At 40.2% G+C, this 14,783-nt stretch overlaps 1 non-coding gene across 1 annotated transcript; it reads right to left on the bottom strand.

Moving 5' to 3' along the window:
* Positions 1 to 1,344: 1,344 nt before the first annotated feature.
* On the bottom strand, positions 1,345 to 1,462 carry LOC145402964 (5S ribosomal RNA). The gene has a single exon (XR_013897900.1). It is a non-coding gene; the product is annotated as a 5S ribosomal RNA (ribosomal RNA).
* Positions 1,463 to 14,783: the final 13,321 nt, after the last annotated feature.

The raw sequence follows: 14,783 nt of genomic DNA, 5'->3' as shown, positions 1-14,783 counted from the left end.
AGATATCACACGGACCGTCATACTGCGAAAATCTTCCATGTTTTATATTTGACCCATTTTATCCAAATTTTCAAATTGTTTTCGTCTAATAAAACGAAAAACTCTGGGATTAAAACTTTCAAATGTAAGCCTTCTTTAACTTTGATTCGATTTTATTCTAGGTATTACTTCATTTAGCCATAATTATAATTTTTGCTTTGTCATGGAAGTTTCTCCTCAAAAATTATCTCTAAAATTTAGATTTCAAATGGAAGAGTCTCCGATCTAATTTGAGTACAAATGTAGAAGTTGCTTATTTGGTGTTTTTGCTCTCAATTATAGGTTTTCAGCATCACTCAATGGGTTTTAGCATCATTCAATGGGTTCTTAGCTTTACTCAATCAATACATTTAGTAGTTTTTCCGAGGTAATTCAGAGTTCATTTGTTGAAGTTACATATTTAGCGTTTTCGCCAAGAATTATTAGGTTTTTAGATGATAACGAAAGAATTCAGACAAACTCCAGACGCAATTAAGAGTTCATTCAGTTCCTTCAACCTGCATTTTGTATGAATAACTTAAAAGATGATAATAAATTTTATAGCTCGGTATTGCAATAGTGTTTATACTTTTTCGCATAAATTTATAGGTGAGTCCAAAGCTTAATAATACTTGCCACGATATATCAGTTTTGGGTTATTTTACCTATGGAAATGTGGGTAATAGTGTAACTCCAGCTTTCAATATATACATATATATATATATATATATATATATATATATATATATATATATATATATATATATATATATTATTCAGTCGGGGGCTCGGTGTAATCCCGTACGGGATGGCCATTTGACTCTGTTATTTGTTTAAATAACAGTCTAATAGCCATATATATATATATATATATATATATATATATATATATATATATATATATATATATATATATATATATATATATGGTTTGGTTATTTGGTTACCACCCAGCTTTGTAAATGATTTCTTGGCTTACAGAAAACCATTTAGCCACCTGTAACGGAAAGAAGAGCAATAAGTAGTGACAGGAATGAGAGAAATAGGAAGAGAGGAGGGCAGGCATAGAAAAAGAATGATAAAAGCTAAGGAAGAAGTAGGCAGCACTACATCAAATGAGTGCTCGCCACCACCTACCACTAAAAATGTTTCTACTGGAAATAAAAAATATTTGAAGTTGCTCGCTTCGTTCAGTGGCTCCAACATTCATTCATTTATTCATTGCCAGACGCCATGTATCCTAAACGGGGTGGCCAACGGCTTAGAGTTAATTGTTTTACAGAGAGGGGCACTAATCCTCCACCAACCCCACTTGACACGTAGGGATGCCAACAGCATCTGGTGTTCCCAGGCGGTCACCCATCCAAGTACTAACCAGACCCAACGTTGCTTAACTTCGCTGATCGGACGGGAAGCGGTGTACTCAACGTGGTATGGCTGTGGCTAAATTAAACATTGCGAGGATTCGAACCAGCGCTTGCAAATGCCTGAGTACAGCAGCTTACCAAGCGAGCCATTTCGGCACCCTTTAAATATTGAGGGGATTCGAACCAGCGCTTGCAACTGCGTGAGTACAGCAGCTTACCAAGTGAGCCATTTAGACACCCCAACATCAATTGAAATATTGTTCTTAAACACTTCACATACCAGCTCTCTTTATGTGTACATCGACTTTTTTCATGTTTCCTAAATATGATTTTTCACCCTCAGATATATCTCCCGAGTTCTGATAATAAATAGATGTTTCCCAATCAATTTTTTAGTACAATTGCGGAATTTGCATATTTATCGATTTCGTCCAAGAAGCGTTCATAGATTTTAGCTACCCTCAGAGAGAATGCTGTTTACCTTTTGTCCGCACAGTCAAGACTATAAAAAACAAAACGTCCAATATCCAATTAAACTCAACATCGCTGACACAACAGATCAGACCCCCCGGCAACCTGATTATTATAGACCCATCATGAACAGTAAAACTGTGAATATATGGAACATAGAAATGTTTATAAATTTTATATCTCAGTACAGCTAATTATTATTTTTTTTTAATTGATGTTCAATAAATTAATGATTGTCTTGTAAGCAATTTATTGCTTTTCTTAGTGTTTTCTACTTTGGTAAAATTTGATATCACACGAACCGTCCATCTGCGAAAATATTTCATATTTTGTATCAGAATCTAGGCTAAACATGACGCTTTTTAACCCCCTGATATGCGATAAAAATAACTATTCTCAAAATTTCCAAATTGTTTTCAAGTGCCTAGTAAAACGAAACTCTGGGTTTCAAACCCAGAGTTAGCAGCCGTCAATCCGTTAACCGATTTCAGCCTACGCATTACCTAATTTAACGTTGTTACTGATTATTGTCATCAGAGGGAATTTTCTCACCCTTAAAAATTTTTTTTGTTTAGATACAATTTTGTGTTGTATGTGGAAGCGGCATATTTAATAATTCAGGTATAATTATTCCCTTGTACAAAGGAAAAGGGGAAAAAGAAGTGTGTGGTAATCACAGGGGCATTTGTCTTAGTGTAATAGGAAAATGTATGATAGGATACTTATTGACAGAGTAAGGGAAATAACAGGGAGGCTTTAGGAAAGGAAGAGGTTGTGTAGATCAGATATTCATTCTTAGATCGTAAGTGGAAAACAACGGCTTTCATGGATTTGGAGAAAGCATATGACAGTGTGGATAGACAAGGATTGTGGAAAGTATTAAGACTACATGGAGTAGATGGGAAGTTGTTGAATGCTGTGAAGAGTGTGTATGATGGTGCTAAGGCTGCAGTGCGTGTGGATGGTGAACTGAGTGAATTTTTCTCTTTGAAGGTTGGGTTGAAACAGGGATGTGTCGTGTCTCCATGGTTGTTCAATCTGGACATGAATGGGGTAATAAAAGAGGTATTAGGTAGGGTAGTGGATTTTGGAGTGGTCCTGGTGAGAGGGCAGTTTGGAAACTCCCTGTATTGTTGTTTGCAGATGATGCTATGTTGTTGAATGAAGACGAAGGGGAGCTGCAAGGCTTGGTGGATGAGTTTGGGAAAGTGTGTAAGAAACGGAATCTAAAGTTGAATGTAGGGAAGAGTAAAGTGATGGTCTTTGAGAAAGGTGGTCAGTGAATGTACAGCGAGGTTGGATGGTGAGGAATTGGAAAATGTACGTTTAAGTACTTGGGTGTTGAGTAAGGATGGAGGTTTGGAGCGTGAAGTGCTTGAAAGGGTACAGCAGGGAAGAAAGGTTGCTGGTTCCTTGAAAGCAGTTATCAGAAACAGGGAAGTGAGCATGGAAGTGAAAAAGTTACTACATAACAGTATTGTGATACCAACTGTAACGTATGGAAGTGAAGCTTGGACGTTGTTGGAAGGGCACAAGTTAAGAGTGAGAGCAGTGGAAATGAGTTATTTAAGAGGAGCCTGTGGAGTCACATGGAGAGACAGGCTGACAAATGAGGATATAAAGGAGCGTTGTGATGTGGATATGGATGTGATAGAAAGAGTTAGGTTTGGCCATGTGGAGAGGATGGAGGGTGAAAGACTGACGAAGAGAGTGTGAGTGAGGGAGTGAGGTGGAGGGGGGGAGAGGGAGGTGGTAGCCGAGGATGAGGTGGATGGTGGGATGGAGAGGTATATGAGAGAGGGGGGTGTGAGTTGGGAGCAGGGCAGTGAAATGGCGGGGGACAGGGTTACGTGGAGGCGATTTGTTTGTTGCCACCCAGAATGGGGTTGAGGCGCCTGGCAATAGATAGATAGATAGATAGATAGCATATCTCATAAGAGCTATGTATTTAGTTTTTCCTGATATTGTATAAATGAAAATCAATAAGAAATGATTTTCATGTAAATGATTTATTTATCGGAGTTAATTTAACTTGGTAAATATGAATAATCATCACACGAACCGTCATACTACTAAAATCTACCATATTTTATATATGATCACTTGGTTCAAGATGCTACTTTAATGCCCTAATTATGCAGATAAGAACAGCATCCGTTTATTTTCTAAATTTCCAAGTCGTTTTCACGTGTCCAATGAAACGAAACTTCGAGTTTAAAACCCTCAAATGAAAGCCTTCTTTACCTGTGAATCGATTTCATCCTGCGTATTACTTCATTTATGATTGTTACTTTTTTTTTTGACGAAATTTTCTCACCCTCAGAAATGTTACCAATGGAAGTGTTGCCAAGCTAATTTAGAGTTCATTTGTTAAAGTTGCATATTTACTATTTTAGCCCTCAATTATGCAGAATTTAGGATCTCGCAAATGACCCTCTCCATAATGTAAAAATTCTACCAGTCTCCAGAGGACATTAATTCGATTCATTCAGTGTTCCTTCAACATATATATTTTTGTTGCCGTCATGAACCGAGATTAGTAATAAAGTTATAAATGGTATTTAATTATATATCTCTGTATTGCGATGGTATAATTTATAGGTGAGAGTCAAAAGCTCATGAACATTCCTTCTATCGAGGTATCAGTTTTGAGAGTTTTTTGCTAAAGAAATTTAACATATACTGTAACACGAACGTTCATAATGTGAAATACATATATATTTATTTATTCATTCAGTCGGGAGGCTCGATGTAAAATCTAAATATTTCTTCTGGAGATTACAAAGTATACTCATTCGAAGTTTCTCGCTTGGGTCTGTGGCTCGAACATCAGTTGAAACTTATTGTTCTTAAACACCTCACATGCCAGCTCTCTTTATTAGTCAATCGGTTTCTCGTTATATTTCTTGTATGATTTTCATACTCTCGGTATTGTCAATCGATTTTTTTTTTAAATTTGTTTCCTAAATATGATTTTCTCAACCACAGAAATTTTTCTTGTTCTGATAATGAATTGTTTTTCCTAATTAATTTTTAGTACGTTTGTGTATCATGAGATATAATAGGAACGCGCGCGCGCACACACACACACACCACACACACACACACACACACCACACACACACAGATGCAGTTAAAAACATGATCGCTGCGCCTTCTAAAGGTAGGCGATAATAATATAATAATAACAACAACATCGTAGATGTATACTGTAGTGTTCCTAACATTACACTTAATAACTGCAGACCCAAACGTGCTTATATTACGGAGCACTGATATATTAACCACAAAACCGACCACAGACCGTTCTTATCATTACCACTGCACCTTCCCTATAGCACTTCACCATGGTAATACAACCCACTGTAGTCCTCTGTGAGATCGCTACATGTGTTTGGGAAAAATAACAGTGCACGACATGCTTACAAACCGCTAAAATAAGCATATGATGTTTCACTGACATCCATCAAATAGCCTAGGAGAAGTTACTGGACAAACAAACAAACGACTGGACACAGACAGACAGAAGCAGAATGTCTCGCATCGGTATGTAACGATCTGACAAAACTCTCGTGATCCTGCATTGCAGGTGTCATCACAGTAATAATAATAATAATAATAATAATAATAAAAATAATAATAATAATAATAATAATAGTAATTAATCACATGTTATTAGGCACGATACTGAGAAGGACACACACTGGAATAGCATGTGCCGACGCAATGCAGAATCTGTTTGCCATGACAGAAGGTTGGGTTGCGGTCAAACATTAATTTAGTGTTACTATAACCCTACCATTACAGCATATTATGGCACTGTTTGGTTTTATATGTCACAGCTGTTTTCACTTGTTTTATCAGGGAGATTATGGTGTTTGTCCTCCTCTGTATCATGGATATTAACATGTGATTACTACTACTACTACTACAACTGTTACCACTACTACTACTACTACTGCTACTGCTACTGCTACTACTACTACTACGATTATTATTATTATTATTATTATTTTTATTATTATTATAACTATGATGACACCTACAAAGTAGGATCGTAATAGTTTTGTCAGGTTGTCATATACCGATGCGAGACATTCGGCCTCAGTCTATGTCCAGCCGTGTGTTTGTCCACTAACTTCTAGGCAATTTACTGAATGTCAGTGAAATGTCACAGGTGTATTTTAATGGGTTGTAGGCATGTTGTGCGCTGTTATTTTTCCCAAACGTGTAGTGATCCCACAAGGGACTTCAATGGGTTGTATTACTATGGTGAAGTGCTACAGGTAAGGTCCAGTGGCAATAATAGGAACGGTCTGTGGTCGGTTCTGTGGTTAATATATCAGAGCTCCGTAATATAGGCACGTTTGGGTCTGCGACTTTAATAATTATGTAATGTTCGGAATACTGCAGATGTATGTTGTTGCTGTCAATTTTATAATTATTCTTATTAATGCATGCCACGTATATTCACCGGTAAAAGGTGAACAACAGGCCTGGTGGCCCAAGAAGGAGGTGAGGGGTAAAATGGTTCGGAGTGGGGGAGGAATAGAGCTCATGGCGGGTGGGAGAGAGGGGGGTGGGGTGCAACTGGGGTAGCGGTGCGGGGTAAGTGACGAGTTGTCGACGATGGGACAGGGACAATATGATTAACAGATACACAGACATAAGGACAATCATATGTATTATTATACAGATTTATAGTGGAGTAGTAATAGGAGTAGCAGTAGTAGTACTGTGAGGGGAATTGCAGTAGACACAATGGGGAAAGGGGGAATAGTAGTGGCAGTGGCAATAATGGTATTAACAAATTCAGCAGTCTTGTGCTAACGTTGTTTGTCTGGGAGTGATGATGCGAGGAATAATGTAATACAGTACGGGTTATAGGACCGGACGACAAGAAACCCTCCAAGGATTATGACGACTCGCAGTAAGAGGATACCAGGAAGTAAGAGTAATAAAAGAGGCAGAGACTGAAGGAAAATTATGCACGTATGAGGTGAAGCCACAGTTAAGGCCTTGATAACAAGGCGGAGCAGGATACCACAGCTGTGTCTTCGTTGTCTCATAATATTTTGTGTTGTTTGCATCTCATTTCATCTGGTTATAGTAAATTATTGGCGAATGCTCTCCGCTGTCCATCACAATGTGGTTTAGTCGTCCACAAAATAATTGCCACATTTATAACCATCAGCACAACTACTGTGAAAATCAACATTAAATTCACAATCATTCTTTATTATAACTATAGACAATCCAGGGATAACATTCACAAAAATTATGACTGCAGTTATAATGACAAGTTGCAACTTATATCCAACTGGCTCGGTGCTTTATTTGTGTGATGAGGATCCGAAACAGATGTCAGTATCACGGGACACCATGATAACACAGTAGTCATGTTATATGTTACAGTATGTTTTGCAGGTGAATTGCATGGAAATGTTTCGAATCCAGTGTCATTAGGTTTCTCACTATTCGCCTCGTAGCTCAGTTCCAAAATACCACACGGTTGTCCGTTCACCTGCCCTCTCTCTAACCCTGACTTCCACTTCCTTCCATCGAGGGGGGTACCGAAACTTTGGTTCGCGGGTGTACGGTGGCCGTGATCGCGGTCCCACTATTCCTCTCTGCCAGTCGGGGCGCGTTCAATAACTAACGCCCCGAGGCCGTCCCCAGAGGTGGCTGTGACTGAGGGGCGTACGGTGGCCACTCCCGCTTCACGTACGGTGGCCGTGATGGTGGTGTCAGCGGGAAATAACCGAAGGGCGTACAGTGACCGCTCCTTCCCCGTTACCTACGGTGGCCATACCGGGGTGTTGCCTGGGACTGACTTTGGATCAGCCCCACACCGAACCTGGTGAAGGCTGCCCCACTCGCAGGGTCGTTGTCTCTTCCTGCTTACTTGGTGTTCGGACAGTTGCGGGGAAGAGGGACTCAGGACAGGAGTGTCCCGGTGACCCTCTTGTTCCGGGTCAATAACCCTTCCGTGGTGTCCTCCTGGGGTGGCGGTGTGGTAGTGGCTTGGTGGTGGGATGGTGGGTGGCGGCGGCGGGTATTTTAGTCATACTGAGAAAATCTTCCAAAACTTATATTTGATCACTAAGCTCAAGACGCCACTTTAAAGCTCTAGTTATGAAGATAAAAAAAAAAAAAAGAATTCTTTGAATATCCAAGTTGTTTTCACGTGTCCAATGAAAAGAAATTCTTTGGGTAGAAAGTCCTCAAATGGCATCCTTCTTTACATGTGAATCGCTTTCATCGTACGTATTACCTCATTTATCCTTGTTAATTATTTTTTTTTTTTCCGAGACGGGATTTTCTCACCATCTGAAATGTTTTCTGAAATTTATTTACCACTAGGAGTGGTTCTAAGCTAAGTTAGAGTACATATCTTGACGTTGCATATATTGTGTTCTCGCTCTCAATTTTGCGGTTTTTAGCATCTCTGTAAAGGCCTTCTTAATAACGTAAACATCAAAACAATCTCCATACGATATTAATATAGTTCATTGAGTGTTAATTCAACCTGCATTCTTTGTAGCTTTCATGCACTAAATGTGTACGGAGATTAGAAATATATTTATAAATTTAATTATATATCTCTTATTTGCGGCCGTGTTTGTGCTTTCTCGTATTAATTTAAAGATGAGAATCAAAAGCTCATCAACGCTCCTCACGAGGTATCAGTTATGAGAGATTTTAGCAAAGAAAATGTATCGTGATGTAACACGAACCTTCATAATGAGTATATATATATATATATATATATATATATATATATATATATATATATATATATATATATATATGTGTGTGTGTGTGTGTGTGTGTGTGTGTGTGTGTGTGTGTGTGTGTGTGAGTGTTTGTATATATATGTATTTTACATTCAGTCAGGAGGGTATGAAGTTTTAAAGCGCTCCAGCTACATATAAGAAAAATATTCATTCGCAGTTTCTCGTCTCTTTCAGTGACCCCCACTTAAAATGCAACTTAATGTTCTTAAGCACCTAACACGCCAGCTATCTTTACGTGTCATTCGATTTCTTGTGATGATTTCTAAACATGATTTTTTTCCTCCTCAGAAATGTCTTATGAGTTTTGGTAATAATTAAGTGGGTTTCGCAATCAATTTTGAGTATATTTGTGGAAGTTGGATATTTATCGATTTCGCCCAAATATAGGTTTATACAGCCATCACTCTAGTAAAGTACATTTGAACTAACCCCAAGAAGAATGCTATCAGCCGTAACAAGTTCACCTTTGGTATAGTCAGCCAAAAAAGTCGTCTTCGTTCCGAACCCCGCAAATATTCGGAGATATCGAAGCAGAAGGGATAGCTTCACAAGTCTGGCAACTATGTCAGACCAGACTGTGATGGGGGGGTGTTGTTTGGGGGTGGAGGTGGGGTAATGAAGTATGTGTGCTGTAGTTGTTGTTGGCTGTGTAGTCTAGTATTACACCTCAGAGTAAAGGTACTAAATGTGATATTACACCTGATTTCTTACCTGCAAATGTATCGTCAACCTGAAATAGTGCTTAGATGGCGTAGCCAATCAAACAAATGAAACGACGAAGTGCAACCCCGCCCCCTAAGCACTTTCCTCCCACTCCCTCTCAGCCGGGTATCAACTAGCCATATGAAATCGGAATAAAGTACAGAAAGTTGACCACCATTTACCTAGCAATGCAGCAACACTGTGGTGCTTTTGGGTGTAGAATGCGTCGGAATATATCAATAGTGACAGCGATAGGATGAGCGACTCAAGTCTCTAATTATGCAAACGTCCCTCAGCTGCTTCCCTATCCCCCGAAAGGAGGATGGTGGGTTCCAGAAGGGAAATTTAAACCTGCAGTCCACCGACTTCACTTTTCAAATGAACCAGGAACAACAACCATTACCACCATAAGAACCGTCACCATCACAACAACCACCACCACCAACACCACAACCACTACCCCCTGAAGCACCACCATCACAAGAATAATCACCACCACAACAACCACCACCACAACAACAATCACCGCCATAACAACAACAATCACCACCAACACCACCATCACAACAGTCACCGCCATAGCAACAATCACCACCACATCCACAACAACAACCACAACTGCAACAACCACAACCACCACCATAACAACAACAACTACAACCACAACTACAATAACAACAACGACAACCACCACCACCACCAAAACAACAACATTAACAACAACCACAACCACCACCACCACCAACACAACAACAACATGAACAACCACAACAACAACAACAACCACCACCACCACACTACTACAACCACCACCGCCACCATCACAACAGCCACCACCACCACCACCACAACAACAACAACAATAACAACAACAACAATAACAACAGCAACAACCATAACAACCACCACCACCACCACAACAACAACAACAACCATAACAACACCACCACCACCACAACAATAACAGCAATAACCACCACCAACACCACCACAACCACCACCACCACAACAACAACAACAACCATAACCACCACAACAACAATTACCATGACAACACCCACCACCACAACAACAACAACCACCATAACCACCACAACAACAATTATCATGACAACAACCACCATCACAACAACAACAACCACCATCACAACAACAACAACAAACACCATCACTGCAACCACCATCACATCAACCACTACCATCACAATAACCACCACAACAACCACCACCACAACAGCCACCATTATAATCATCACAACAACAACAACCATCACAATAACCGCCATCACCATCAACACAACAACCACCACTACCAACAAAATAACCACCACTACCACCACAACAACAAAAACCACCACCACCTTCACACCAAAAACTACCATCATCACCACCACCACAACAACAAAAACAACCATCACTATCAGCACCACAACAACAAAAACCACCATCACCACCACCACCACCACCACAACAGCAACAACCGCCACCACCACAACAAAAATCACCATCACCACCACCACAACAAAACCACCATCATCACCACCACAACAAAAACCACCATCACCACCACCACAACAACAGAACCACCACCACCACAACAAAAACCACCATCACCACCACCACAACAATAACCACTATCGCCACTATAACAAGAATAACGACCATCACCACCTCCTCCACAGCAACATTCATTTTCATAGTATGAATTCACTCTAAAATAAGCCCCACTATTACATGCTTGATCGCTCCAAGATGGCAGCCGCACAGACGCACCGCTGCTCTACTGAAGAATGGGAGATGCGGCATCTAGTCTTACTTATATCTATGAGGAATTCCAGCCACAGGTGTTACGCAAGGCGATGAAACCAAGATATACACCCACAAACATACAGTCATATCATCAGTCTTTCATTTATCTATACTGGACGACGGGAAATAGAGGGGAGATTCTAGTTATCAGTAATAAACGCTGTTTTATATTATCATAATCGTGACCTTTCATTAAATTCCAAACACTCGTTATGAAAAGTATTCCACCGTTATTCCGTCCTTTGTAGTATTCCAAATATCTAGGATGAATCAGACATAACCCATGTATATGAAACTGCAGTATATTCTGATTACATGTAAACTCATATGTAGACATTTAGTGACATTAGTGATGAAAGTTGACCATAACCCTATTACCCAGTATGTTATTCCCAACAATTTCCACCCGACAGTAATACTTGGCACCCCAAACCACTAACCCCCACCACCGTCTGGTCTGACACAGTTGCCAGACTTGTGAAGCTATCCCTGCTGCTTCGACTTATCTGTTCGAATATTTACGGGGTTCGGAACGATGACACGACTTTTTTGTCTGACTATACTATCTTTTATCCGCGAAGTCAAAGCTACAAAAAAAATAAAAGCCAATAGACCTATTGGATATTAAGTATCCAATTAAACTCAACATGGCAGACACAAGAGATCAGTTAGACCTGATGAACAATAAAACTGCGGATATGAGGAACCTACAAATATTTATAAAATATATCCCTCAGTACCGCTACTTATTAGGGTTTCCATTGATGTATATATGATAATCAATAAATAAACGATTCTCTTGTAAACAATTTATTGCTTTTCGTAGTGTTTTTACCTTGGTAAAAACTGAATGATCTCACATGAACTCTCATACTGCGAAAATATTCCATATTTTATATATGAATTTAGGCTCAAAATGCCACTTTTTAACCCCGATCTTGCAGATAAAAGTAACAACCGTTTATTCTCTAAATTTCCAAACTGTTTTCACGTCTCTAATAAAACGAAACTCTTTGGGATTAAAACCTTCAAATGGCAGCCATCTTTACCTGTGAATCGATTTCATCCTATGTATCACCTCATTTAGACTTGTTAATGATTTTTGCTTCGTGACAGAACATTCTCGTAAATGTTCTCTTAATTTTCGATTACATTGGAAGTGTTTCCGAGCTAATTTGAGCACATTTGTGGAAGTTGCATATTTTCGTGTTTTCCCCTTCAATTATGCTGTTTTCAGCATCACTCAATGACCCTCTTCAGAACGTAAGAATCCAAACAGTCCCGACGACATTAATAGAGTTCATTCAGCGTTTCTTCAGTTTGGATTTTATTTTATCTGTGATGCACTATATGTCGGAGTCCCCGGGGGAGGGGACACAAATGCCCCCACCTTCCGCCCCTCTCCCGGTGACGACTTGAGCTGCCTGGAACCACTGTCTGACTCCTTTATTTCTGCAACATTCGTGGCCTTTCCTCTAACTTTCGCTCAGTTGAGCACCACCTCTTCTCTAAACCCCAAATTCTCTTTCTAACCGAGACTCAGCTGTCTGAGGCAACTGACAGCAAACCCTTTTCTGTATCCTCCTACTTTCTCTATACTATTTTGAAAGCCAAATGTGGCTTTTATGTATATACACGCAACGACTTATCTTGCTCGTGTTCCTGAACTCCATTTTTCTGAATTCTTTACACTCTGGCTTCGGCTTTCCTGTCATTCTCTGACTAAATATATCTGTACTGTTTACTTATCCCCTATTTCTACTATCAAAAATTCTTCGACTATCTTACTTCTACGATGGAACACATTCTATCCATTTCCCCTTTCCCTGAAATCTCTATTTTAGGAGATTTCAATGTTCACCACCACCATTGGCTCTCCTCTCCTTTCACTGATCCACCTGGTGAACAAACCTTCATCTTTTCTATCCTTAATGACCTAGAGTAGCTTGTACAGCACCCTACCCGTATCCCAGACCGCCTTGGAGAGAGCTCCAACATTCTTGACCACTTCCTTACAACTAATCCTTCTGCTTACACTGTTAATCTTTTCTCTCCGTTGTGCTCCTCCAATCAAAACCTTACCAGCTTAACCCGTCACGTCCCGAGGTTTTCCGCACCTCCGACATCCCCCAGTCCCGAGGTATTTTCGATTTTTTTTTTTTTGGCTAAAACCTTCGCTTTTGGTGAGAAACATCGAAAATTCGTAGAGAAATCGCTCACCTGAGGTTTAAAGTGCCCAATCCAGGTAGGAGTTCCTCCTTACCTGAGTGGGTTTTCTAACATGCTGGCACCAAAGAAAACGAGTTCTATGGGAGGGTAACTATTTTATCCACTCATAAACGGTATTTATTTATTTACTTGGTACGAATGTATATGTAGTATGACAGTATATTGGTTTTCAAGCAGTAATAAAGGCATTATAAGCATTGTTTCACTCACTAACTAATCACCATACCTGACCTATTTTTGCCACACTACCTGATCATTATTTCTGGCTGTTTCTTCTTCTAATGCTATGCAAACATTGTCCTCCACATTGTCATCGATTGGGGAATCACTCTGGCCCTCAATAACTTTACTAGCCAGGTCACTGGTAACAGGTCCTTTGCCAAGACAATGGCATGAGGGGGGGAGGGGGGAGGTTATGCAGTGTAAGGCATTGTCCCTGCTTGGTATCTTGTACAGGAATAGAGGAAGGTGTCCCGTGTATACATACGAAAAATCACGTGCGAAAATTGAAAATTGTGCAAATTAGGTACCTTGCAATTGCACGACGTACTGGTACGTCGCCGGGACTGGCAAATGCAAATCGTGGTGACGTACCCATACGTCGTCGGGACGGGGCAGGTTAATCTGTCCTATCACTCCAGTACAGTATGTGGACCCTCCAGGGAAACTTTGTCTGTGGCATTTTGGAGCCGCGGATAGGGAGGCCCTCAGGCAGTACTTCTTTGATTTTCCCTGGAATGATTATTGCTTCCATGACCGGGAGCAACCTGAGTGTGCCTTGCGCATTACGGAGGTTATTCTCTCTGGCGTGGAAGCATACATTCCTTTCTCGTATCCTTTGTGGTTTAATCACGCTTGTTCTAATGCTGTCCGCATCAAGGAGAAGGCCTACAAAAGGTACCGGAGCCAACACACCCCTGAATCACATCATCTTTACGTTTCTGCCCGGAATCATGCTAAGTCTGTTCTCCGCTCTGCTAAAAATAATTTCATCCGTACTAAATGCTCTCAACTCTCCAACTCGAATTCTTCACGCTCCTTCTGGCACCTTGCCAAAAACCTCTCTAAATACTTTACCTCATCATCCTTCCATCCTCTTTTCTACTCTGATGGTTCTGTAGCTATTTCTTCTACTGATAAAGCAGATCTCTTTGCACAGACTTTCTCCTCCAATTCCACCTTAGACGATTCCGGTGCTGTTCCTCCATCACTTCCCCTCTCTGATTTCCTAATGGCTGACATTAAAATTTCTTCAGCTGATCTATTTTCTGCCATCTCTGGCCCCAATACTAACAAGGCCCCAATACTAACAAGGCCTGATGGAGTCCCTCCTGTTGTTCTCAAGAACTGTGCTTCTGTGCTTACACCCTGCCTAGGCAAACTCTTTCAC

This window comes from Coenobita brevimanus, chromosome 59 (assembly GCF_032717465.1).
Source record: "Coenobita brevimanus isolate Jiangsu-jjx chromosome 59, ASM3271746v2, whole genome shotgun sequence".
Taxonomy (NCBI): domain Eukaryota; kingdom Metazoa; phylum Arthropoda; class Malacostraca; order Decapoda; family Coenobitidae; genus Coenobita; species Coenobita brevimanus.
The sequence above is the reverse complement of the archived record's forward strand: the minus strand, read 5'-3'. Positions and strand labels throughout refer to the sequence as shown.